This window comes from Echinops telfairi, unplaced genomic scaffold, assembly GCF_000313985.2.
Source record: "Echinops telfairi isolate 266 unplaced genomic scaffold, ASM31398v2 ScPeMD7_9;HRSCAF=40, whole genome shotgun sequence".
NCBI classification, from domain to species: domain Eukaryota; kingdom Metazoa; phylum Chordata; class Mammalia; order Afrosoricida; family Tenrecidae; genus Echinops; species Echinops telfairi.
In genome coordinates this window covers 25,902,108-25,918,697 of record NW_022103906.1, presented here as the reverse complement: position 1 = coordinate 25,918,697, position 16,590 = coordinate 25,902,108, and positions in this window count along the sequence as shown.

Here is a 16,590-nt window from a genome sequence, read left to right as displayed (position 1 = left end):
ACATTCACTGACTCGGCTTTCCTCCTGCAGTCGGCATCATTGCGTCTGTTTTGTGAGATGGAGGAGGACTTTGTGGATTGGTGTTGGACATATGGGCTAATGGGTTAATGTTGGACTCGTGGGTTTGGGCAGCGCTGGGTTGGGATGATTTCTTGAGGCACACTTAACCTTTATATAAAACTTTCTCTTATACATGAGTTTCTGTGGATTTGTTTCTCTAAAGTACCCAGACTAGCACACTGTCCCTGTGTGGTACAGGAATGATTCAAACAACCAAACCAAACTCACTGCCATTGAGTCCGTGCCAACTCATAGTGACCCTATAGGCAGGGGTAAAGCTGACACTGAGTTTCTGAGACTGCAATTCTTTGTGGGAGCAGAAAGTTGTCTTTTCCTGAGGAGTGGGTGATGGCTTTGAACTCCCTTCAGTAACCCAACACATAACAACTATGCCAGCAAGGCTCTTGTGGAATGATCCAAGGGGGATAAAGAAGCAGATATTTACACTTTATTCAGGAATATGGGCTATAGCACAAAATGTTTTAATTGCCAAGGGTTTACTGAGTAATTGTTTTTCTGAAAAGGGGGTGGGTGGTAGGCCATATAAGTTTGGGAACTTGTGTTGTAGAAATCTCCAAGGTTCCCAGGAGAACTCTATCTTCTCTTGATGTAGAAACTAAACATGCAGAGATTTGAGACTATAATTACAGTAGAACTTAACTGAATGGATCTTTTTCAAGTCCACCAATCTGAGTAGTACTTGGTGTTAAGAATGCTATGTGTCATATCTTGATCTCACTTAATTGTCTGGTGATAAGTTTCTCAAGGCAGCAAAAATACTACTCAGAAAGTTGCAATAGCATCAGTTTAAGCAATACTGGAATAGTTAAAACAAGAATCAGTTTTAGATACCATTATTTTATACATAAGAAAATATCACAGAAGTGGGATATGATTTGACATATCACATGACTAGGCAGGAACTAAGATAGGTTTCGAACCTTGGTCCTCTGACTCCTTTTTTAGTGATTTTCTTTGCTGTATATTGTTGTTTACAGGAAAATCAAATTAAATCTAATTCATAACTATTGAATAGATGAATAATTAAAAATAACAATGCCAGTCCACAAATGAAAACAGATTTAACGTTTCAAAATGCCCAGAACTAATTTCATGGATATGAAATTTGAGTTTTACAAAATAAACCTGACTTCACATAGTTAGGTCTGCTGAAGCTATTGAATGTTTCCCAAATCTATTATTTAAGCTCTAATCCCAACCCCATCTCTCAAACATGAAGCAGAACCAAACTCCTTTGCCATTCCTTCCTCCATTCCTAATTTTTCTTCCTTCCTTCTTTATTTCAAAAATATTTTGGGAGCATCTATAAGAAGCCCTTAACTGTTTAACTGCAAGGTTGATGGTTCAAACCAACCCACTGCTCCCAGGGAGAAAAATGAGACTATCGATTCTCACAGAGATTTACAGTCTCAAAAACCCTATAGGGTCACTGTGAGTTAAAATTGACTTAATGGCAGTGGGGTTTGGGTACTACAAAGGGATAGGTCTCATTCTAGTGGGCCTGTCCATATCTTCATGGATCATAGATTGCCCAGTGGAACAGGGCTGACAATTGAGAGTGCTGGTGCACTTTACCTGCAGTATGAAACATAAAAAGTACAGCAAGCAAAGACTAATTCTCACATGCAGAGTTGTGTTTATTACTCCAGATGCTATATGATTCTAAAGAAGGCAAACTCCAATAGGCTAGAAAAATTCAAAACTACGTTAAGTGCAGTGTGAAGCAAGCAGACGGTCTTGGCTACCCCATGCAAATCAGAACTAAACTCCCATTTCTTTACCATTGACCATGCACTGGGACAGTGCTAGGGTTAGTTGTTAACCAATCAGTTGTTGATGAGTCAATTCCAGCTCATAGCGACTCCACGTGTGTCTGAGTAAATTTGAGCTCCATAGATTTTCTTTTTTTTTCAAATCATTTTATTAGGGGCTCATACAACTCTTTCCACAATCTGTACAGACATCATTTGTGTCCAGTACATTTGTACATATGTTGCCATCATCATTCTCAAGACACCTGCTTTCTACCTGAACCCTAGGTATCAGCTCCTCATTTTCCCCTTCCTCCCCTCTCCCCCTCCCCCCTTCCCCTTGATAATTTATAAATAATGATTATTTTATCATATCTTACACCATCCGATGTCTCCCTCACCCAGTTCGCTGCTGTCCGTCCTCCAGGGAGAAGGTTATATGTTGACCTTGTCATCTGTTCCCCCTTTCTCTCTCACCCTTGCTCCACCCTCCTGATTTCACCACTCTCACCACTGATCCTGAGGGGTTCGTCTGTCCTAGATTCCCTGAAAATTTCCACTTCCTATCTGTGCCAGTGTACATCCTCCGGTCCAGCCAGATATGTAAGGTAGAATTGGGATCATGATAGGGGGGGTGGGGAGGAAGCATTTAAGAACTAGAGGAAAATTGTATGTTTCATCATTGCTACACTGCACTCTGATTGACTCATCACCTCCCCGCAGCCCTTCTGCAAGGGGATGTCCAATTTCCCCCAGATGGGCCCTGGGTCCCCACTCTGCACTCCCCCTCATTCACAATGCTATGTTTTGGGTTTTGTTTTGTTTTTTGTCTTTGATGCCTGATCCCTGATCCCTTCGACGCCTTGTCATCTCACAGGCTGGTGTGCAATTTTCCATGTGGGCTTTGTTGTTTCTCAGTTAGATGGCCCCTTGTTTATCTTCCAGCCTATGGGACTCCAGAGTCTATATGTTTTGATGACTGGGGAGCTCCATAGATTTTCAATGGCTGGTTTTTCAGAAGTAGATTGCCAAGTCTTTCTTGGGAGGCCTTTTTGGCTGAAATTGACTTCCGACCTTTTGGTTAGCAATCAAGCACTGTGTAATTTTCACTACCCAGGGACAGAATTGGGAGTCATTATCCCTATTTTATAGACAAGGAAGTAAAAACTTAGAACGGACATGTTGTTGTTGTTATTGTTGTTGTTGTTAGGTGCCATTGAGTCAGTTCTGACTCGTAGCAACCTGATGTCCAGCAGAACTACACACTGCCAGTTCCTCTGCTGTCCTCACAGTTGTTCTTACATTTGAGCCCAACGCTGCAGTCACTGTGACAATCTAGCTTGTTGAAGGTCGTCTTCTTTTTCACTGATCTGCTACTTTACCAAGCATGATGTCCTTCTCCAGGGACTTGTCTCTCGTGACAACATGTCCAAAGTATATGAGATGAAGTGTTGCCATACTTACCTCTAAGGAACATTCTGGTTGTACTTCTGCCAAGACAGATTTGTTTGCTCTTTTGGCAATGCATGAGTACTTTCATGGACATACATACTGAAAACAATCCACTGTGGTTATATCCTCTCTTTTAGCAGTCTACTTAGGATTCAGCCATTAACTACTGGGCAAAAGATGCATTTCCATGAGTAATGGGCAGTGTGAACTCCAGCACGGAGAAAGAGTGGACATGAAACACTCAGAGAAGAACCTGTGTCCCTGCGCCACAGAATCCATCCATCTCTCCGTGCCATAAATACTAGAATTTCACTTTCCCATCCCTCTTCAAAATATGTCTTTATGTTGTCTTTAATAGAAGACTCATGTCTTATTGATCCCAGTCTGCATGCTGCCCCTGCAGCATGCACTCTCAGATGAGAGAGTGAAGTAATCAATTTGGATCCTAGGGTGTTGTGCTGTTTCCAAGTTTAATGTATTATCTCCCTCTCTCCCTTTCTCTTTTCAGCTATGGAAGGACTTCCTTGTATCCTAACTTTGAACAAATACCATGTGGTTATAGCAACACTTCTTGGGGAAGACAACTATGGTATTCCACAATGCAATTAGCACAAGCCCTTTGACTTAGCAAACTCACAGTCCACAGCATTCAATGGAGTTATACCATTGGGAAATGGGTAGTAATTGATGCTGATGAGCAATCTTCTCCACAAAATGTCTTCTTTCTTGACTGCTTCTTCTAAATCTCACAGGCTCTGCATATAGATCTTTCCTGCTATAATCAATTTAGAATAGCTTTCTTGAGCCCCCACTTAGCATCCATCACTGCACCTTATGCTCTACACAGTGTGGTAGTCACCTAATTTGGTGTCAGTTAAAGGTTTAAGAGTGTAGGGGTGGAGTCTAGGCTGTCAATCTGGAGATAGCCAATGAGACTTCTGTGTGGGCATGGCCTTCTCCTGAGAATTCTGGGAAATCCGGAACTTCCTCCTTGGAGGCCGAAGACACCTCTCTCTCTCTGCAACTCTCTTGGAGACTCTCTACTGACAAGGCTGACTTCCTGCAAGGCATCCCTGAGGAGATTCCACAGGGACCTACCCTGATGCAGCCCTGGGAACTGGAATGGCCACGTGGAGACCCCTGCCAGTTCTGAGATGCTTCTACCACCACTGACTTTGCAGCCACTGGCCTGTGATCATTCTGCATTTGGCATCATTGCATGTGTTTCATGAGTCTGAAGAGGACTTTATGGATTGGTGTTGGACATATGGGCTAATATTGGACTTATGACTTTGGACTGGACTGGTTTTCTCAATGTTCAATTGCTCTTGTATATAAGTCTCTTTCTTATACACATATGTGTGTCCCTGGATTTGTTTCTCTAGTCTACCCAGACTAACACGTACAGAGTTTGAAGACAAGAACACGTAGCGTTTGGGGAATCACACATGACCCAACTGAAAGTACCTATAAGTCTGTAGGAGCTTTGGTGACATAATCGTTAAACATTTGGCTGTTAACCTAAAAGTAGATGGTTCCAATCCACCAGTGGCACTATGGGAGAAAAGACTTGGAAATCTACTTTCCTAAAGATTACAGCCTAGAAAACTCTGCAGGGCAGAGTTACTGTGTCGCATGACGTCACTATGAGTTGAAATTAACCCAATGGTACCTGACAATAACAACATAATTATAGGCAACATGTTTTTCTGCTATGCATAAAGTCTGATGACATCTGAGAACAACAAAGGGCTGTTTAGTGCATTGGTGTCTTCAACACCGAGCGGCATTTTTATAAGACTTTCTAGGAAGTCAGAAAAAGGATCGATAAATTCCTGGTGGAATAGACAATAGATCAGTTGAGCTCTCATTTCCTGGATGGATGGTACCATGGGGAAATGTGAAGAAGTTCAGCATTTTTATCAACAAATGTCTGCAATTCAGCTTCAATGTCCATTAATTATAACATGCACTCCAAGAAATTTAAACTCACTACCCTGGCATTGATGTACCTTCACAGCCACGCCAAAGGACAGAGTAGACCAGCCCTTGTGAGTTCCTGAGAACTTAACATTTTCAAAAGCAGTTTTATTGGCACATAGTGAGAATTTAATGTTTTATGAGAGTAGAAATGTTGTCTTTCTCCTGTGGAGCAGCTGCTGGTTGCAAACTATTGTCCTCATGGTTAGCACTCAAAGACAGACTCACTAGCAACCAGGCACGTTGGAAAACACACACAGCAGAGCTATATTGTTTTATCCATTTATAAAGTACCTGTGTCAGATTCTGTATTTTGCAAATACAGAAATGAGTAAGACTCAATCCCTGATCTAAGCAGATTCTGTGCTGTCAGCTAAAGGGGAAATCATTAATTGTGTTCTAATTATTAGTATCCTAATTTAATTTCTGTAATTGGTGAGCATGTAAATTATATTGGGAGTACCAATGAATGCCTTTCTGTGGAAAAAAGGAGATGATTAGCACAATCTTCAGAAAGGGGTTACCATTTTAACTTGAAAATTGCAAGATAAAAGCATTACTGGTAGAGGAATCTAAGCAAGCAGAAGAGTGGTATGGAAGTACTTGGTTGGATCAGGGACCACTAAGGGTCTTGTGTCAACAGAGATCAGGAAGACGATGGCTAAAGATGAAAAGATTCAAAAGTGTAAAAGTTAGTTTTGGCCAGAGAGGGATTGTGCAGTTGGAGAAAAGTGGACAAAGAGAAATCATATGTAAGAGTTCAATCAATAATCCTTGTAGATTAATTATTTATAGGAGGCTTTGTATTTACTGTTGAAACCTCACCCAGATACACGTTACCCGGTTGAGGTACATTCATCCTTTTAACTGCTAGGTTGTTACTGTTGCTGTTGGGTGACCCCCAGGCAGTTTTGACTTATAGAGACCCTGTGTACAACGGAATGAAACACTGTCGAATCCAGGGCCATCTCACAATCGAAGCCATGGTGTCAACCCTTCTTGTCAAGGGTCTCCCTCATTATCACTCTTTCATTACTTTATCAAACATAATGTCCTTTCCCAAGGACTGGTCTCTCCTGTTAACAGGTCCAAAGTATGTGAGATGAAGTCTTATCATCTTTGCTTCAAAGGAGAATTCTGGCTGCAGATCTTCCAAGACAGATTTGTGTATTCTTTTTGCAGCCCATGGTAATTTCAATATCCTTTGCCAGGACCACCATTCAAATGTATTGATTCTTCTTCAGTCTTCCAACTTTCATATGCACATGAGACAATGGGAAATATCCTGGCTTGGGTCAGTTGTGCCTTAGTCCTCAAGGCTGCCATCAACTTAGTTCTGACTCATAGTGACCCTATATACAACAGGACAAGACACTCGCCCACCTTCCACTAGCCACACAATGGTGCCTACGCTTGAGCCCACTGGTGTGGCCACTGGGTCAACCCATCTCATTGAGAGTCTTCCTCTTTTATGATGAACTTCTATGTTTCTCAGCATGATGCCCTTCTCCAGGGCTGATCCTGCCTGATATCATGTACAACATATATGTGGAAAATAGTCTCTCCATTCTTGCTTCCATGACACATTCTGGCTGGGCTTTTTCTAACACCAGTTTGTTCTTAAATCTGGCAGATAAGTACCCTTCTTTGGTATACTACAATTTAAAGGCATGGATTCTTCTTCAGTCTTCCTTATTTATTGCCCAGCTTTGGCATGCAGTGATTGACACAATGTATGTATGTATGTATGTATGTATGTATGTATGTATGTATGTGTGTGTATGTATTGTGATAAGAGCTGTATGAGCTCCAATAACATAATTTATTTAAAAAGAAAATAAAAGACTATGGCTTGAGTGAGAGGTACCTCAGTCCTCAAAGTGCCTCATTTCTCACAGCTGGGGCCTTCTGTGGCGAACTGATTGAATAGGAACTGTCTCATCTGGAAGATAGCGTAGCCTCTCCTCACTGGCAACCTGCAGCTAGTGGTTGTCTGATAAAGCAATAACATCATCATCATCAACAACAACCCAAGTCTGTTGACTTCAAATTGATTCTGCCTCCCAGGGACTCTATAGGACAAAGCCAAACTGCCTCATGTGGTTTCTGAGGTCTTTAAGGACGGGACTGCCATATCTTCCTTCCAAGGAGCAGGTTGTGGGTTTCAACTGTTGACCTTTTGCGCAGCAGCCAAGTGCTCAAACACCGTGCTAGCAAGGCTCCTTTGGCCGACTGACATGTGGATACAGATTGCCAATCTCCTAATCTTCAGGTAAAATCAAAGACTGTGCTCTGGAGATTCCTGTGGCCAAGGCGGCTGTCACTGTTCAGATGAGGCCATTTCCTTGCTCAGCTTTGTTGTCTGATTCTGCTCCCTCCACTCCTCTTCTTATGACACTGTCTCAATAAATCACTTACCTAACAATCCCCACCTCAGGTTTTGCTTTTAGAGAACTCAACCTTGGTTTAGTAAGGTTTGGGTAAGGAAAAGGTCAGATTTAGGATGATTCCAAGGTTCCATGTAGGGTAAGTGTATTGTGGGAGAGGCAAACACAGAGTTAAAGGGCATTAGAGGATCAGGCTGGCCCCAAAGGGATAAGTTCCGTCTCATTTTCTCAGAAGAGGATAACTAGAATCACTTGGATACCTATGAATCTGCCACCCAAAAAGGAGCCTTTGGCATGATTGTCAGCATCCATGACCAGGTGGCAGTTGAAATTCTGAAGTTGCCCACGAAGGAGGAGTGGCATGAAAAAGGAAGAGGTCCTTGGATGAACTTCAAGGAATTTGAATATTACACATTGAACAGAGGGTGGGAGGCTACAAAGGAACCTTGATCTTTTTTTCATTATTATTTCCATTGAAGTTGGCTTATGCATTGTGTTAGTATTCTACCAGTGTAGAGGCTTTCAAATTCTGACTTAGTATTTATGTAGAAGTGTGTGTTTGTGTATGTAGCTATATATATAATAAAAATATTCCACAAGAAAAAGTTATCCTCACCATTAATTATATATAATGCACTTCAATATTTTATTCTATTCTATGCTATTCTTTTCTATCTATTCTGAGAATACAAATGTTGGTCTATATGCTATTAAGTTGATTTTTTAAGCCACTGATTTTTCATGACTGACAGTTAAAAAACACTCAAAATGATACCTATAACCTAGAAAAATTTATTTAATTTTCCCCCTAGTTGTCATTGTCAAAAGCATAATAGTACCTGTTGACTCCAGCCTTAGAAAAGTTCACATTTTAATTCCTTTTAATATCTTCAATTACACTGTTTTATTTTATATTCTAATATTTATCTCTGGGTGGCTATTGCTAAATCTACATATTTACATTTTACTTGCATTGTGAACATTATTTTTGTTAAAATGGTACACTTCAGAGGACAGCACTGAAGCTACAGCTTGGGGAGAGGGGCACGTCTGATCAGAACCCACAGGAGAAACGAAGAGGGAAGGAGAGGGAGGGGAACACATCCTGGACCACCAAGCCCCGAGGACGATATTCGGGCTCAGAGCAGACAATGCACAGAGAGGACCATAGGGGACCCCACCACAGGACACGACGTCCCTCACTGAACCGTAGCGCTACAGGGGACAACACTGGAGACACAGTGCGGGAATTTTCCTGATCTGACCCCATCACACTGGGGTGAAACACTAAGAGCCTGCAAGAGAGCAGCAAGGGGAGCAAAGCGACGAAGTCCCCAGGGAATACCAAAAATAGACTTCGAGGAAAGAGTGTGGCACCCCATCAGATGCAACTGGAAAACAGTTTTAAAGGTCAAAAAACAGACCTGGAACTATTTATATACTTTTCCTTTTTTGTCATTGGCTTTCTGTTTATTGTTATTTTGTTTTATTGTTGTTGTTTCGTTGGCTTTGTCTTTCTTCATTGTTTTGCTTGGCTTTCCCTTGTTTTTGTGCTTATTAATGTCATTGCATGTCTAGCTAGATAAGATAGGCAGGATAAACAATTCAGAGAAGAAAACAATGGGTCTGACAGTTCTGGGGGGTACTCAGGAGAAGGGGAAGTGGGAGAAAGAAATTGGTGGGGTGGGGTGGTCAACCCACCCAGGGACAAGGGAACAAGTGAACTAAAGTCAATGGCAAGAAGGGCGTAGGAGGCCTATTGGAGCTTAATCAAGAGCAATGTGACAGTGAGGAGTTACTGAACCTGAATGAAGGCCAAATATGATAATGGGATAAGAGGAAAGCAAAAGGAAATAGAGGGGGGACTAGGAGGCAAAAGACATTTATAGAACTCTAAATATAGGCATGTACATATGTAAATATATTTATGAACAACAATAGGGAAATAGATCTATGCACTTATATTTATATGTTAAGTATTTGGACATTGGGCCTCAACTCAAGTGCTCCCTCAACACAAGAACACTTTGTTCTAATAATCCAGCATTCTGTGATGTTCACCTTCCTGACACAATCACTGAAGACAAAATGGGTGCATAAGCAAATGTAAAGAAAGCTGATTGTGCCTGGCTATTGAAAGATATAGCGGCTGGGGTCTTAAAGTCTTGAAGATAAACAAGCAGTCCTCTAGCTGAGAAGCAACAAAGCCCACATGGAAGAAGCACACCAGCCTGTGTGATCATGAGGTTCAATAGGATCAGGTATCAGGCATTAAAGACCCAGAACAAAAGCATACCAATGTGAATGGTGTGTGTGTGTGTGTGTGTGTGTGTGTGTGGGTGTGTGTGTAGTGGAGACCCAAAGCCTATCTGTAGACAATTGAACATCCCTTTCCAGAAGAGTCACAAGGAAGGGATGAGCCCGTCAGGGTGCAGTATAGCACCGATGAAACATACAACTTTCCTCTAGTTCTTTAATGCTTCCTTCCCGCCACTATCAATGACCTCAATTCTACCTTACAAATCTGCCTAGACCAGAGCATGTATACTGGTACAGATAAGAGCCCTCAACACAGGGACTCCAGGACAGATAAACTCATCAGGACCAATAATGAGAATAGAGATAACTGGAGGATAAGGGGAAGGTGGGGGGAGAAGAGGTTAATTGATCACAAGGATCAATTGATAACTCCTCCCCAGGGGAATGAACAACAGAAAAGTGGCTGAAGGTAGACAGAGGATGATGTAAGATATGGAAATAATAAATATCATGGGTTCAAAAGGAAGGGAGGGTTGGGGAGGGAGGAGGAAAATGAGGAGCTGATATCAAGGGCTCAGGTAGAAAGAAAATGCTTTGAAAATGATAATGGCAACATATGTACAAGTGTGCTTGACACAATGGATGAATGTATGGATTGTGATAAGAGTTGTAAGAGTCCCCAGTAAAAGTATTTAATTAAAAAAAAGAAAAGAAAGGAAACACAGGGAGGAAATAATAGCAAAAAAAAAGATTTTTGATATTGTCAATATACTTTATTGTTTCATCAATGACAAATTGTTCGTATACAATTTGTGTATATATGAGTGTGTAAAAGAAAACAAATGTATGTTAAAAGTTTAATATTAATTATCTCTAAGTGTTTTCATTTCAAGATTTTTAACTTTTTCTTTGCAGTTTCCTATGATTTAATTTTTTAAGAATAGAAGTGATATTTTTAATTAGCAATCAAATAATAAGATGACAAAGAACTTAAAAGAAAGAACATTTGTTGCTTGTGTTGATTTACATAACTTAAAAAATTTTTTGTAGCCTAATTAGGCATATGTCCCGTTGCTTTTAAAATTAGAAATTCCTTCTTTTCAGCAATCAGGTAGGATCTCCAATTTTTTTCTGGGTTTAAGTGGTTTAATTTTTGATAGCTTTTAAAATTTAACTGAACAGCATTTTTGTCTCTATTGTCCACCTCTACTGTCCAACAGCAGAGTTGAGATGTCTTAGGAAATGTATGATAATGAATGAATTAGTGCATCAGATTTATCTGTGGTGCTTATAAGTGCTATAAATCCATGGGTCTTACCCCAGACCTGTTACTTCAATGTTTCTGGATGCATGAATAGAGATCTGCGTCTTAACAAATCTTCTCCTTTCTTCTGCCCTCAGTAATTAATATTTACCGTAAACTCGGAAAACCATCCTCCTAAAGGGAAAAGAAACAAACAGAAATATTTGATATATCAATTATAGGACCTTAACTGAAGCCCTAGTTTAACCTGACTAACTCTGTATCTCTGGGCAAAATGCTTCACCACTATCGATGATAATTTTCTCAATCATGAAATGCTTCACATAGATTAAATCATGTTAGCTTTTAGATTGTCTCAGTTCTAAGAGATGCTTTGGCTCTCAATTCTCTGTTTTTCTAAAACAGAAATAATGCCTTTGTTCTGGCTATGTCACATGCTATTGAAGTTATGAGTCAAAAGAGTTCATTTTAATTAAACCATGATTGTTGCTATTAATGTTATTGCTATGGTTGCTATTACTTGGAAAACTCATTTGCTCTTCCCCCTTTAAAATGAATAAAACCCTTTAAAGATTAGCATTTTGAAACCAACACCCATTTTTGGGGAGAAAAATGAGGCTACCTACTTCCATAAAAATTGAAATTTCAGAAACCCACAAGGGCAGTTTCACTCTGTCCTCCAGTGTTGTTATGAGTAAGAATCTACTCAATGGCAGTGAGTTTGTTTTTATTTTTGATGTAGCACTGAAAGGGCTCAATCATCTGTGTGAAGAAATGTGGAAGATAGCTACCTGGCCAACTGACTGAAGTGATCTTTGTGCCTATTTAAAAGAAAGGTGACACAACACATGGTGGAAATTATTGAATAGTATAATTAATGTCATACACAAGTAAAATTTTTCTGTAGATAATTAAAAAGGGGCATCAGAAATATATTTATAAGAAAAGGCCAAAGTGTCACGTTGGATTCAGAAAGGGGATATGGAATAAGGAATCTCATCTCTGACATCAGTAAAATCTTCATGAAAAACCAAGAATATTAGAAACATGTTTACCTCCCTTCATTGACTTTACAAAGGTAATTGATTGTGTGGATCATAACAAATTATTGATAACAGTGCAAAAATGGGATATCTAAAACAATTATGCTCATGCATAATCTGTATATATACCAAAAAGAGGCCTTTTTTAAGAACAGACCCAGAGATACTGCATGATGTAAAATCAGGAAGGTGTGAGTCAAAATCTTTTTATTATACTTAATCAATAAGTATGTAAAAAAGTAACCTGAGAAATTGAACTAAATAAATAACATGTAAGGATAGGAGAAAGACTCATTAACAACCTTTGTATGCAGATAACACACCTTTGCTTGTTGCAAATTAAGAGAATATGAATCACTTGCTTATTAAGATCAAAGATTACAGCCATCAACACAGGTTATATCTCAACATAATAAGAACAAAAATCCTCACCATTGAGCAAAGAACAACATCATGAAAAATTGAGACAAGATTGAAGTTTTCAAGAATTTAATTTTTTCCAAATCATTTTTTAGGAGCTAATCAAGACATAATAACATCCCCTCATTCAATCATATCATGCAGTGTTTTACAATTGTTACCAAAATCAATTTCAAATTATTTTCTTCTTTCTTGAACTCCGTGATATTAGTGCCCCCTTACCCTTCCATGCCCCCAGGAACCCCTATTCTAGTTGTCTCTGTAGACCCACCTATCCTGGGTTTCATATACCCAAAAAACATAGAAAAACACACAACAGAGAGCAAAGAATGCTATCAACAATGACGAAATACAACAGAGATAAACTCCAACATGAAACAAAATTCCACAGAAGATAATTAAAACCAGAAAAAGCCCAAAATGTATCAGAAAGGAGATTAAGTGACAAGGTTTTAACTGCTTAAGTCAGCTTTATCACTTTACTATAGTTGTCTCTCCATTATATTCTGATAACCATTATATTCCCTTCCATCAATTCTGGTCAGAGGGAAATCACCGGAGGCTTATTCCTTGAGTAGATCCTGCAAATGTATTTTGGGCTTCCACTGGCATGCATAACCTTCTGTACACCAATTTAAGATGCTTGGATCAAAGGTGTTGATGTGCTTCTTCCATGTGGGCTTAGTTGACATCTCATTTTGATGGTTGCTTTTTTGAAAACAAGCCTTTAGAAAAAGAGGAAAGAACTAGGAGTCAAAGGACATTAATAGCAGTCTAAATACAGTTATGTACATATGTAAATATATTTATATCTAGCGATAGGGAAATAAATCCATGTACACATATTTATATGTTAAGTATTTTGGGCCTTGACTCAAGTACTCCCTCAACACAGAACAAAGAACTCTTTCTTCTAATAATCTGAAGACAAAATGGGTGCATAAGCAAATGTGGTGAAGAAAGCTGATGGTACCCGGCTATCAAAACATATAGCATCTGGGGCCTTTTTCTTTTTAATAATTTTATTGGGGGCTTGCACAGCTCTTATCACAATCCATACATCCATCCATTGTGTCAAGCACATTTGTTGCCATCATCATTTTCAAAACATTTTCTTTCTACTTGAGCCCTTGGTATTGGCTCCTCATTTTTCCCCTCCCTCCCTTCCCCACCCTCTTTCCCTCATGAACCCTTGATACTTTATAAATTGTTATCGATGTCTCCCTTCACCCACTTTTCTGGTATCTGTTCCCATGAGAGGGGGTTATATGTAGATCATTGGGTTTGATTCCCCCCACCTTCCCATACCCTACTGGTAGCACTACTCTCATTATTGGTCCTAAGAGGTTTATCTGTCTTGGATTGCATCTGGGGTCTTAAAGGCTGGAAGATAAACAAGTGACCAACTAGCTGAGAAGCAACAAAGCCCACATGGAAGAAGCACTCCAGCCTGTGTGATCATGAGGTGTTGATGGGATCAGGTATCAGGCATCAAAGACCCAGAACAAAAAATCATATCAATGTTAATGAGGGGGAGCACAGAGTGGAGATTGAAAGCCCATCTGTGGACAATTGGACATAACCTTCCAGAAGGGTCACAAGGAAGAGACCAGCCAGTTAGGCTGCAGTATAGCACCAATGAAAAATAAAACTTTTCTCCAGTTCTTTAATCCCACCCACCACCACCCCGCACTATCATGACCTCAATTCTACCTTACAAATCTGGCTAGACCAGAGCATTTACACTGGTACAGATAAGAGCTGGAAACACAGGGAATCCAGGACAGATAAGCTCTTCAGGACCAATAATGAGAATAGAGATATCAGGAGGGGAAGAGGAAAGTTGGGTGAGAAAGAGGGAACCGATCACAGTGATCTACATATAAGCCCTTCCTAGGGGGGATGGACAACAGAAAAGCCGGTGAAGGTAGACAGCGGTCAGTGTAAGACATGGAGAAAAAGTTAAAAATTATCAAGGTTTCATGAGAGAGGAAGGGTGAGGGAGGGGGAAATGAGGAGCTGATATCAAGGGCTCAAGCAGAAAGAAAATTTTTTGAAAATGATGATGGTAATATATGTACAAATGTGCTTGACACGATGGATGGACGGATTGTGATAAGAGCAGTAAGAGCCCCAATAAAATGATTTTTTTAAAAGAAAAAGAAAACAAGCCTTTAGGACTCCAGTCATTATTCTTTCTGAGAGTTGGGCACCATCTAATTTCTTCTCAACACTTTGCTATAGCATCCATATCTTCTGTGTTTCCTTCAGGAGAGCAAGTATCAAGTAGGGCCATATTGTAAGAACTAATAGTTCTTGTATTGGAGTTAAGATTAAGTGAAAGGCCCAAATCCATTCCTGAAGCTGTTTTCTTATTTGACTCTGGTTCGCTTTAGAGAAATCCTTGTTAATTTATGGCAGAGAACCTTATCAATCATCACCCTGGAGCATAAGAAACTTCTGTTTATAGTGTCATTGACTAGCCCATCGTGCTAATTTTAAGAACAATATTGAGAGAGGGAGATTGAACAAGTGTAGGCTAACTGCATATCACAATACATGGATTATTCACTGGATAAATCCTTATGTTACTGGATGCTATTTGCATAAACAACGGGATCCAGTGGTGAACCCACTATCTATGCTCATGGAGATAGCAGTCAAGAAGTCAAGTAATCGATTGCATTGGGCAAATATACTTCAAAAGGTCTCGAAAGTGTTAAAGAGCAAAGATGTTACTTCGGGGACTAAGGTAAATTCGAGGACTAAACATCTGATCCAAGTCATGCCATTTTCAATTGCCTCACATACATTAAAAAACTGGACAATGAATGGGAGATTAGAGAAGTATTGATACCACCAAATCATGGTTTTGGATAAGCAGATTAAATATTCTACAGACCGCTAGAAGAATGAAACAAACATGTCTTGAAACACTACCACCAGAATACTCTTTAGAAGCAAGGATGTCGAGACTTTATTTCATGTATTCTCAAGAAGTATCAGTATCTGGAAAAGTATATCTTGTTTGTAAAGCAGAGGGTCAGTGAAAAAGGGAAAACCATCAATGAATCTTCACAAAGTACCTGCAACAATGGGCTCAACATAGCAATGGTTATGTGGATAATACAGCACTAGGGAGTGTTTGTTGTAGAGCGGGTTGTTATGAGTCTGACGACCCAAGGACACCTAATGACAAACACAACATGACTTTGAATCATCTAAGTCTTAGATAATTTGTCTGCTACATTGGCTAGCTTTATCTCCCGAACATTCTCTGCCCTCAGTAGGCACAAAGAACTTTTCACCTTGACTAGAAAATGACAAAATGACAATTCATTAGGAATATTGGCACTATGCACTTATCCCTAATGTATTAGTCTGGGTACATTAGAGAAACAAATCCACAGAAACTCATATGTATAAGAGAGAGTTTTATTTAAAGGGTAAGTGCATATCAAGAAAACATCCCAACCCGGTGCTGCCCGAGCCTACAAGTCCAACATTAACCACAAGTCCGACACCAATCCACAAAGTCCTCCTCCATCTCACAAAACACATGCAATGACGCCAACTGAAGGAGGAAAGCTGAATCAGTGAATGTGCAAGCATCTCAGCACTGTCAGGGGTCTCCACACGGCTGCTCCAGCACCCAGGGCTGCATCGGGGTAGGTCCATGTGGCTTCTCCTCGGGGATGTATTGCAGAAAGTGAGCCTTGCCAGCTGAAGCAGGAACTGCTAAGGCAGCTGCACCCTGGTCTGACCATCACAAAGCAAGAGAATTGAGAACTGGAAAGGCGAGGCTCACTGAGCCATTTATCTCTCTGTCCTTCAATTAACCCCACATGTGGTTATTGGCCAGGTCTGCACAATAAACTTTAATTATCTCACTAATTACTAATGGCTGTTACTAGCAAGAAAGTCACCTCCTTAGAAAGACCTCACTGATCTCT